This window comes from Paramisgurnus dabryanus, chromosome 16 (assembly GCF_030506205.2).
Source record: "Paramisgurnus dabryanus chromosome 16, PD_genome_1.1, whole genome shotgun sequence".
Classification (NCBI taxonomy): Eukaryota; Metazoa; Chordata; class Actinopteri; order Cypriniformes; family Cobitidae; genus Paramisgurnus; species Paramisgurnus dabryanus.
This window is the reverse complement of record NC_133352.1, coordinates 2,062,591-2,073,414: the sequence shown is the minus strand read 5'-3', so window position 1 is coordinate 2,073,414 and position 10,824 is coordinate 2,062,591. Positions and strand designations below refer to the sequence as shown.

General features: G+C 45.1%; 1 long non-coding RNA gene across 1 annotated transcript; it reads left to right on the top strand.

The window, feature by feature from the left end:
• The first annotated feature begins 7,604 nt into the window (after window positions 1-7,604).
• LOC135760873 (uncharacterized) lies at window positions 7,605-8,708 on the top strand. Its single transcript, XR_010537629.2, has 3 exons — window positions 7,605-7,636; window positions 7,739-7,840; window positions 8,420-8,708. It is a non-coding gene; the product is annotated as an uncharacterized lncRNA (long non-coding RNA).
• Window positions 8,709-10,824: the final 2,116 nt, after the last annotated feature.

Sequence of the window (10,824 nt, the reverse complement as noted above, 5' to 3'; positions counted from 1 at the left end):
GAGCAGTAGTTTATTTTGTGGTTTATTTTTACGTGGTTAATACTTTCTCAGTTAAAGTTAACGTTAGCAGTCAGTGCACATGGTAGGCTAACAATTCATGACTCCTATATAAATATAAAACGTCATTATATATGATATTTATGTGGCAGGGTAGTTAGATCCTCCCTGTAGTGACGTCATGTTATTGGTAGCCTATCGTCCCGCAGGGAGGTGTGTATAAATCATAGACAGTAAAAGAAATGGACACAGCGACCCCATTGGATTCAACGGAGACAAGTGAAGTCAATTAGAAGCACGCACTTCCTGGGTGTTGAGCGTACTGCGCAGACTCAAACTGAGCTCAATGACGTGGATGTCACGTGAGCAACCTGTGTGACAATTGTAAGTCTTCTAATAGCCGTGCCACGGGAAATCTGAATAACCTACTGAATCTTGCAGAGACGGCGAACAGGAGCACATTTTGGTTAGTATTCTGATTAATAATCTCCCTTGACTTTATGCCTCCACGTCCACCCGATTGCCTCATAGTCAGTAAAAGATTGCCTGTGAGCTTCTTACCCAGTCCATACGGTAATTTCTCTACTGTGCGACAGAAAGTCGCAGGTTATGACGCAATCGTTAGCCTATTTTTACAAAAACTGCTTCTACTGGGACATAACGTAAGATACATGGTAATGGAGCCTTTTATACATTTTCGTGTTTCTTTAGAAATAATTAATGGACAAATCGAGTCTTTAAACGCCTCAGATGTAAAGTTATTCGCTGTCAAAGTGACGCCAAAATGAATGGGAGTCAATGGGATGCTAACAGCAGATGGGTGTTCGCTAAGCAATGGCGGCGTCCAGGGAAGCTTCAATAAAATATGAAACCCTGCCCCCCTGGTATAAATGGCTGTTTGGTGCAGGCCGGATGTGCGTCATCTGTTCTGTGCCTGCGCTCTTCCCGTTAACCGGCATTCAACAGAGGTCTGTGTTTAAACACACAGCCGTGTGTATATTCTAGCACCGCTTGTGTCACTGTGGGGCTTTGTGCACGCTGGAGAGGTAAGCATTTTTAGCTTTAGCGTTCAGCTCTGTCTGATACCGGATTATGGTATGGTAACACTAGTGCTTGTGTCATTTATAGCCTATGGTAAACAACCGTCATGCGCGGTCTGACTCGTTACACTGCCTAGTCCCAGGTATGTAAGATTTAATATATTGCCAGAGGTTTTAGGTGATGTGGTGTGGGGGTCAGCTATGTTTATCTTTACTGCAGCATTCCCGTGTGTTTACCGTTTGAGTTGGGACATCCAATATATGCTGTTTGGCATCTACTTCATTTCTATCCCGTGGATACTGACGTCATATACTATATACTACATATAGAAGCACGCTGCTGTTTTGTTCCTGCTTGATTTGCTTTCGTTTCTTTTTCTTTATATTTTTGCTGTGTGTTTTCATCATTTTTGTCCTGGGTGATTTAGCGCGGCCCGATTTTGGAGTTGTTGGTTAAAACCCGCTCCTACTGTGACTGTATTTGAAGATCTTTTCCTCGTACGTTGGGAAATAACGAGTTCGAGGGCCGCGCTCATTCCGATTATTTATTTCTTCTTTTTTTCTTTGTGGTGCTTCTCATTTTGGACTGATTCAGAATGCTGAGATTTTCTCTTGGACATTGATGTCTTTAAATTTCTTTTTCTTTTCCGTTTGTGTTATTATCTAGCTGTTTAAGCTAGATTTTATTTCTTTTTCTTTATGTTGGAAGGGCTTCTTTTGCTCCCCTGCATTTAATAAGTTTTCATTGATTATTTTCTATTGATTTGATTTATTTTGTTTTGTATCACAATTACAGGAGCTGTGTGTCCGACGGCAGTGAGGCTTTCCTTCACTGTGTGCTGTGTTATGCTGTGTGAGCACCACTGATAAAATCACGGGTATTGGAGTGAGTGTGTGTGTGCGTGCGTGTGTGCACTTAGTGTGATTCTCCTCTTTTGCTCCCTCTCTTAGCCCATCTGATGCCAATAGGCTACAGCTCTGAAATAAATGTGAATCCTTATTGTGGATTGTGATTTCCAGCTTTAGTAATTGGCTGGGTGACTATTATTCCTCCATTTTAAACTTTTGTACAAATAAACAAACTCTATTTTGCTACCCACGTCTCTTGCTCATTTTATTCAGTGGAATGAACCTGGGTTCCTTATAACATTTTAAGTGAACTGTGATTCCCTGGTATAGTCCCAGGGTGGCATAGTCTATTGTATATCTTTTGAGTGTTGAATATTACTGCAAAAATACCACTTTGCCACATTTTGGCGTAGTCGGCAGGGCCCACTAAATTGAACAGAGACGTGGGTGAATATTACTTTACCAGCTGGTATTGCCATTATTTGTTTTCTTATCATTTCACAGGAACAAGACAGCAGCGTAGACTCTTTTTGAAGGGTCTCTTTGGCCATCTCTCCTGATTGAGTTTCAGGTCCAAATTTACTTCCTGCCCCGCCTTGCCTGGTGGTAAGTGGTTTACTAAAATTTAGCTATGGCAGAAGAATTACAAGAACTTCGGGATCTTGTGGCCCAATTAAGAGCTGATAAGACAAGAACAGACCCAGATTGTTATTCCAGGTCCCAGTACAGCTCCTATTTCTACCACCTTACCCTCTGGTGCACAGCAATCTGCCCCATCTACTGAGAGATTTGTGTTTGTACCCCGAGATAGGAAGTGTCCAAAATTTAGCGGTAGACCCGGTATTACCATTAATGAATGGGTAGAGGAGGCCCAGGCCTGTATGCGGGTTCGCCATTTGTCAAGAGCTGATCAAGCATTCTTTCTTTTTGATCATCTAGAGGGAGAAGCTCGGGATGAGATCAGGTATCGGTCTGAGGCAGAGAGGGGGGATCCCCACGTCACAGTAATATAGTATGTCGGAGGTGCCAACGTTCTGGCCATTTTGCCCGGGAGTGTGATGGAGAACGTGTTCTCCCTCGCTCTCCAGCAGTAGGTACATCTTCGACTGGGGTTAGGCAAGTTCGATCTTCACAGCCACCGGGCTGCGGAGTCACAGCGCGGATGGGGAGTCGTTTGGCTCAAATGTTGTAAACCGTCTAAATTCTGTCTCTCGTTTGGTGTCCTCCTGCCCTCATCTTAACGTGCTCATCGGTGGTGTTCAAGTGCCATGTTTAGTGGATACCGGTTCTATGGTGTCCACGATCCCCTAGAGTTGCTTTCATCAGCATTTCGAACCATGGGGGCAGGAGCGTCTTAGGTCTTGTCAATGGTTGCAACTTACCGCGGCGAATGGTCTTGCGATTCCTTATATTGGGTATATGGAGCTCGATGTCAAACTTTGTGGTAAGGTAGTACCGGAGTGTGGAGTGCTGGTTGTCCGAGACCCTACTGATGGCGCCGGTGGGCATGTCCCGGGTGTTTTGGGGATGAATGTCCTTGGCCGGTGCTATCAGGAACTCTTTGGGCAACACGGTACATCCCTTTTTGATTTACCGGCAGTGTCACAGGCCCCTAGTCCCGTCACAAGGGCATTACAACATTGTAGTAAGGTTAGTGTCCAGACCTCTGTTGATCGTGTTGGTGGGGTTAGGGGGCAGGGGGTGTGTCACATTCCAGGTGGTACGATGAAGTTGGTAGCGGCAACCTGCTCAGAACATTATGCTACTGGTACCGTGCTGTTCGAGCCTCCAGAGGCAGGCTTACCTGCTGGTTTGTTGGCCTCCCCCACACTGGTTCAAGTGACCCGGGGCACGGTGTATATCCCGGTTGTGAACGTGGGTACCACTGAAATAATTCTTTACCCCAGGATGTCTTTAGGCACATTGAGTGGTGTCTTTGTCATTAGTTTGCCAGAAGGTATTACTGAAGTACGATCCTTAACCGCTACTTTAGGCTCCCATAGTTCCTTGGTCCCCTCTATTGTGGAGGACCAGATTGATGCCATAGATTTGTCAGTTTTGGCAGGGGAAGAGCAAAGCCGGGTCCGGGCCTTGCTTCACAAATACAAATTTGTGTTTTCAGCCCATGAGGGTGATCTGGGGTGCACTAACCTCTTGTCCCATGATATTCCGCTTCTGGACGATACCCCTGTCAGGCAACGGTACAGGCGTGTACCACCTTCGGAATATGAGGTAGTAAAGTCCCACATTAATCAACTTCTTGAGGCACAGGTTATCAGAGAAAGCTGCAGCCCCTATGCGTCGCCCATTGTTTTGGTTAAGAAAAAGGACGGTAGTCTACGAATGTGCGTAGACTATCGTCAACTTAATTCTAAAACTAGGAAGGATGCCTTCCCTTTGCCTCGTATTGAGGAGTCCCTTGATGCCCTGACCGGTGCCTGCTGGTTCTCCACTATGGATTAAGCCAGCGGGTACAATCAGGTGCCTGTTACTGAAGCTGACCGGCCTAAGACTGCTTTCTGTACCCCATTTGGCCTATTCGAGTGGAATAGGATGCCATTTGGTCTTTGTAACGCTCCCAGCACCTTCCAACGTCTGATGGAGAGGTTGTTTGGTGACCAACAATGACATTGTGGTGTTCTCTTCCTCGGTGGCTCAACATCTGGAGCGTCTGGAAGTGGTCTTGGGTCGGTTAGGGGCTGAAGGACTAAAAGCCAAGTTAGGAAAGTGTGCATTCTTTCAACGTGAGGTAAAGTATTTAGGGCATGTGGTGTCGTCTCAAGGTGTGTCCACAGACCCAAGTAAAATTGAAGTGGTAGCTCAGTGGCGCACTCCTACAAGTCTGTCCGAGTTGCGTTCGTTCCTGGGTTTTGCCAGTTATTACCGCCGTTTTGTGGAGGGGTTTGCCAAGTTGGCGGCCCCTCTGCATAAATTGGTGGCCGAACTGGCAGGTGGCAAGACAAAGAAACGTAGAGAGGTGAGTTTTAACGGTGCCTGGGGTGAGATTTGTCAGGATAGTTTTGAAGCCTTAAAGAGAAAACTCACCTCTGCCCCTGTGCTTGCCTACGCAGATTTTACTTTGCCATTTATTCTGGAGGTTGACGCTAGTTTCAGTGGTCTGGGGGCAGTTCTTTCCCAAGAACAGGGAGGAACCGTGCGGCCAATTGCATATGCCAGCCGCAGTCTTAGGCCCACTGAGCGCAATATGAACAACTATAGCTCTATGAAATTAGAGTTTTTGGCGCTCAAGTGGGCCATGGCTAAAAAGTTCAGGGAATATTTGTTGGGGCACAAATGTGTTGTCTTCACCGACAACAATCCCCTTAGCCATCTAGCATCGGCAAAGCTTGGGGCAACTGAACAGCGTTGGGCAGCCCAACTTGCAGCTTTTGATTTTGAGGTGAGGTATCGATCAGGCAGATGTAATAGAAATGCAGATGCTCTGTCGAGGCAGCACCCACTTGACTCTAGCATGTTAGGGGACTTGCTTCCAGGCACTGCAGTTCCTCATGCTGTACAGCAGGGGGTGGGTACACAGGTAGCGGTTCAAGACACTCAAGCGGTGATCACGGCCCTGCCCAGTTATACCGCTGCAGATTTGAGCTCTTTGCAACAGGCGGACCCCAGGATTAATGAAATTTTGCCCTTTTGGAAACGAAAGGTGTTCCCTAGAGCAGAAGAAAGCAGACGATTGTCTAGGCTGGGGTTGATTCTGCTCCGTCAGTGGGATCGGTTCGTGGAGAGAGAGGGCGTATTGTATCGACGAGTGTTCCGCTCTGATGGAGGTGAGGAACGGTTTCAATTGGTTTTACCCACTACCTTAAAGTCTGAGGTTTTGAGGCAGCTTCATCAGGAGCATGGGCACCAGGGGAATGAGCGTACCACTGAGTTGGTACAGCAGCGGTGCTATTGGCCTGGAATGTCCTCAGAGGTGGCACGATGGTGCCAGGAGTGTAAAAGGTGCCAAGTCGCTAAGCATGGGGGTCCCACCGCTCGTAGTTTTATGGGCCATTTGATGGCTTCAAGACCTAACGAGATCGTAGCCATCGACTTTACTGTGCTTGAACCCTCTCGTTCAGGAACTGAAAATGTCATTGTGATGACTGATGTTTTCACGAAGTACACCATGGCTGTCCCCACACAGGATCAACGGGCAGAGACTGTGGCCCAGGTCCTGGTGGCCGAGTGGTTTTACAAGTTTGGGGTCCCTGGTCGGATTCATTCCGTAACTTTGAATCCTCTCTCATCCAGCAACTCTGTCAGTTGTACAAGGTCGAGAAGTCTCGCACTACTCCTTACCATCCGGCCGGTAACGGCCAGTGCGAGCGCTTCAATAGGACGTTGCATAATCTCCTCCGCACATTGCCTGTTTCTCGGAAGAGGGACTGGGTGTCTTGCCTTCCGCAAGTACTTTTCTGCTACAATACCACCCCGCATCAGACCACTGGTGAGTCCCCATATTTTCTGATGTTTGGACAAGAACCACGGCTCCCAGTTGACTTTTTGCTGGGCAGAGTCCAGGAGGTAGGGGTAGGTAATGTTCATGAGTGGGTGGTGGAACATCAAACTAGGCTCCATGTGGCCTTTGAAGGGGCACGTGATCGGCTAAGGGTTGCGGCGGAGAGACGTAAAACACATCATGATCAGAATGTGCGGTGTGTGTCGCTTGAGGAGGGCCAGTTGGTTTACCTCCGGGAGTGTGGCATGAGAGGTCGCCATAAGATCCAAGACTTGTGGAGCCCAGTTGTGTATAAAATAGTGAAGGCACCTGCTGAAGGGGGTTCGGTATATACCATTGCACCGGTTGATGATTTAAGTAAGGTAAGGCATGTTCATCGCTCTTTGTTGAAGGCTAAGATTCTGGGGGACCGTCCAGTTTCGAGCCCTCAGGATAGGCCTTTGGCTGAGGGGGCACTGCCTTTAGAGGATGAGCCAGAAGAGGGTGATTTGCTAATGTTGGTGCCTGAAACCCCCCAGGCTCAGAGTCCGGCTGTTAGTGATTTAGCCCCTGCAGTTGTTCAAGCTCCCTTGAATGTCTCGGACCCTTGTCCCCCTGGGACGGTACCTGTGATACAAGTAGCTCTAGGACAGCACCGTTCTGGGGAAATGGGTCTCCCTTTGGGATTTGTTACTGTGTCTGCAGGCCAACCAGGTACGGGGGTAATGGCTTTGCGGAGGTCAACGAGGCCCAGAGCAGGCCAGCACTCGAATGTCCATCACCTGCCACGGTCAGTGGAAGTGCCTGGTGAGGCTGTGCCCCTAGGTGGGTCTGTTTCTAGTGGGATTTCTGCCATTTTCAGGCCTTGGAACTGATAAGGGGAATTGTGGGGTTGCCGTATTCTATCGTCGGGGCGACGATACAAAAAGTAGGGGTAGATTGTGGCAGGGTAGTTAGATCCTCCCTGTAGTGACGTCATGTTATTGGTAGCCTATCGTCCCGCAGGGAGGTGTGTATAAATGGCTGTTTGGTGCAGGCCGGATGTGCGTCATCTGTTCTGTGCCTGCGCTCTTCCCGTTTACCGGCATTCAACAGAGGTCTGTGTTTAAACACACAGCCGTGTGTATATTCTAGCACCGCTTGTGTCACTGTGGGGCTTTGTGTACGCTGGAGAGGTAAGCATTTTTAGCTTTAGCGTTCGGCTCTGTCTGATACCGGATTATGGTATGGTAACACTAGTGCTTGTGTCATTTATAGCCTATGGTAAACAACCGTCATGCGCGGTCTGACTCGTTACACTGCCTAGTCCCAGGTATGTAAGATTAAATATATTGCCAGAGGTTTTAGGTGATGTGGTGTGGGGGTCAGCTATGTTTATCTTTACTGCAGCATTCCCGTGTGTTTACCGTTTGAGTTGGGACATCCAATATATGCTGTTTGGCATCTACTTCATTTCTATCCCGTGGATACTGACGTCAGCTCTGCTTTTTGGTGTGGCAAGCGGCTGCGTTATTTGGTATGTGCGTTTATATTTCTGATTGCTGTTCATAAACTATAACTAGTTTACTAATCATCTTATTATCTGTTAGGGCTAAGACTGTGCGTGCTGCATTCCCCTACTACATATAGAAGCACGCTGCTGTTTTGTTCCTGCTTGATTTGCTTTCGTTTCTTTTTCTTTATATTTTTGCTGTGTGTTTTCAGCATTTTTGTCCTGGGTGATTTAGCGCGGCCCGATTTTGGAGTTGTTGGTTAAAACCCGCACCTACTGTGACTGTATTTAAAGATCTTTTCCTCGTACGTTGGGAAATAACGAGTTCGAGGGCCGCGCTCATTCCGATTATTTATTTCTTCATTTTTCCTTTGTGGTGCTTCTCATTTTGGACTGATTCAGAATGCTGAGATTTTCTCTTGGACATTGTTGTCTTTAAATTTCTTTTTCTTTTCCGTTTGTGTTATTATCTAGCTGTTTAAGCTAGAATTTATTTCTTTTTCTTTATGTTGGAAGGGCTTCTTTTGCTCCCCTGCATTTAATAAGTTTTCATTGATTATTTTCTATTGATTTGATTTATTTTGTTTTGTATCACAACTACAGGAGCTGTGTGTCCGACGGCAGTGAGGCTTTCCTTCACCGTGTGCTGTGTTATGCTGTGTGAGCACCACTGATAAAATCACGGGTATTGGAGTGAGTGTGTGTGTGCGTGTGTGCACTTAGTGTGATTCTCCTCTTTTGCTCCCTCTCTTAGCCCATCTGATGCCAATAGGCTACAGCTCTGAAATAAATGTGAATCCTTATTGTGGATTGTGATTTCCAGCTTTAGTAATTGGCTGGGTGACTATTATTCCTGCATTTTAAACTTTTGTACAAATAAACAAACTCTATTTTGCTATCCACGTCTCTTGCTCATTTTATTCAGTGGAATGAACCTGGGTTCCTTATAGAGATGCGCGGTTGGCGGTTACAGCCGCGGACTCCGCGGATAAACCGCGGATCGGGCGGATGACGTGACGAAAAATAATATTTTAATTAAATTCGGGCGGGTGGCGGATCGACTGCTTGTAAGCTGTGTCCTTCTAAGCATGCAACCTTAAAAGGTGAGCACTCTGTCTTTCAGGGTGACAGCCTCAAAAGTTCTCAAAGAGAACTGAAATGAGACGGTCTAGCCTTCTGAGGACCCATAATTTGCGTCACCTGTTGCACGCGCCCCCAGTAGCCCCCACCGCGCCTGTCAGCAGAAAACAGCGGAGACATTTCTGACTTATTAAAATAAATATGTAATCAAAAATATTAATTTATTTTAGAAAATATGACACATTGATGTAGATTAAACTATTCAACAGTATATCAAATAATCAACCTTAGAAATATACGCTACATAAACAGTATAATATTAACACAAAACATAACTTATAGGCTAATACTAAAACAGTGACAAGAAAAAGTTTTCTAATACACTTTTATTTAATAACAGAGGTGTAAAGTACTTGAGTAATTTTACTTGATTACTGTACTTAAGTATTATTTTTGGGGATTTTTACTTTACTTGAGTACAATTAAAAATCAGTACTTTTACTTTTACTTAATTACATTTTTTAAAGAAAAAAAGTACTTTTTACTCCTTACAATTTTATTTACAGTCAAAAAGTACTTCTATTTTAGAGATCTATTTTTGCTTGCTCTGTCAAACCAATGAATTGCGCTGATGGTCAGTTTAATTTAAATGTTATTTATTCTGGAGCCTTTGGACCACACTAAGGAATTGGCCAACAGTTCATCTAATGATGAAGATTTTTTCGCTTCTTTGAAATCGACAACACATGAAGTGTGACACGTTTCCTGCTGTTTGCTGCCTCTCTATCAAGACTAATACCTTGTTCACACTGTCAGTCTAAATTTTGGTGCATATCTAATTTGACAGACTCACTGTACACATTAGCTGTGTCCCAATTCAAGGGCTGCAACCTTATGAGCATTCGACCTTAAAAGATGAGCACTCGGTCTTTCGAGGTGGAAGCCTCAGAAGTTCGCGAAGAGAACTGAAATGAGACGGTCTAACCTTCGGAGGACCCATAATTAGCGTCACCTGCTGCACGCGCCCACATGCACGTTTCTGACTTATTAAAATAAATATGACATAAGAAAAATTATTAATTTATTTTAGAAATATGACACGTTGATGTAGCCTATATTAAACTATTCAACAGTATACCAAATTAATCAACCTTATAAATATACGCAACATAAAAAGATTATTATTAACACAAAACATAACTTATAATAATAAAACAGTGACAAGAAAAAAATGTTTTCTGATAAATACACTTTTATTTAATAAAGGTTTTAATTGTTTATTTTAGAATATCCACCCATTATATGCAGCCGTTGCAGACGCGCAATGACTCTTGGGATATCCTCGGCTGTTAAGGATCCATTCGTTCTATCCTTAAAAGCGCGGAGAAATGAGGACGCATTTTGAGGCTTCATTCTAAGCATCCTTTGAAATGGGACGGCCTTACTGGCCTTAAGTCGCGCTGCTGTGACGCAATCGGTCTTAAAATACGTCCTTAGAAGGTCGCAGCCCTTGAATTGGGACACAGCTACTGTGTTTCACAACTGTTCAGATCTGATCTGTTCATCCTGTAGCCGTTTTCCGGATTATCTGCACTGTTTCTATGGCAATGACGTCGCACTGGCATGACAATCTGCCTCGACGTCTGACGTGTTTTATGTGACGTGACAGCATGACGTAACCGAAAAGCTACGCAAATGCGATCAGGATGGTAAGACTGAAATGGATTTCAAACCACCTCTGGATGTAGCCTGAAACGGATTAGAAAAACAGATTTCATGTGGTTTTTAGCCGCCCACCGTTCTAAATGTGATTGGTTTCCTATCGGATATTTACAGTGTGAAACATGTCTAATACACCTTATCCTGCATCGGCTGGATAGAGCTTGAAATTTAAGTTAAGTTTGAGGTTTTACAATTTTGAGTAGCAT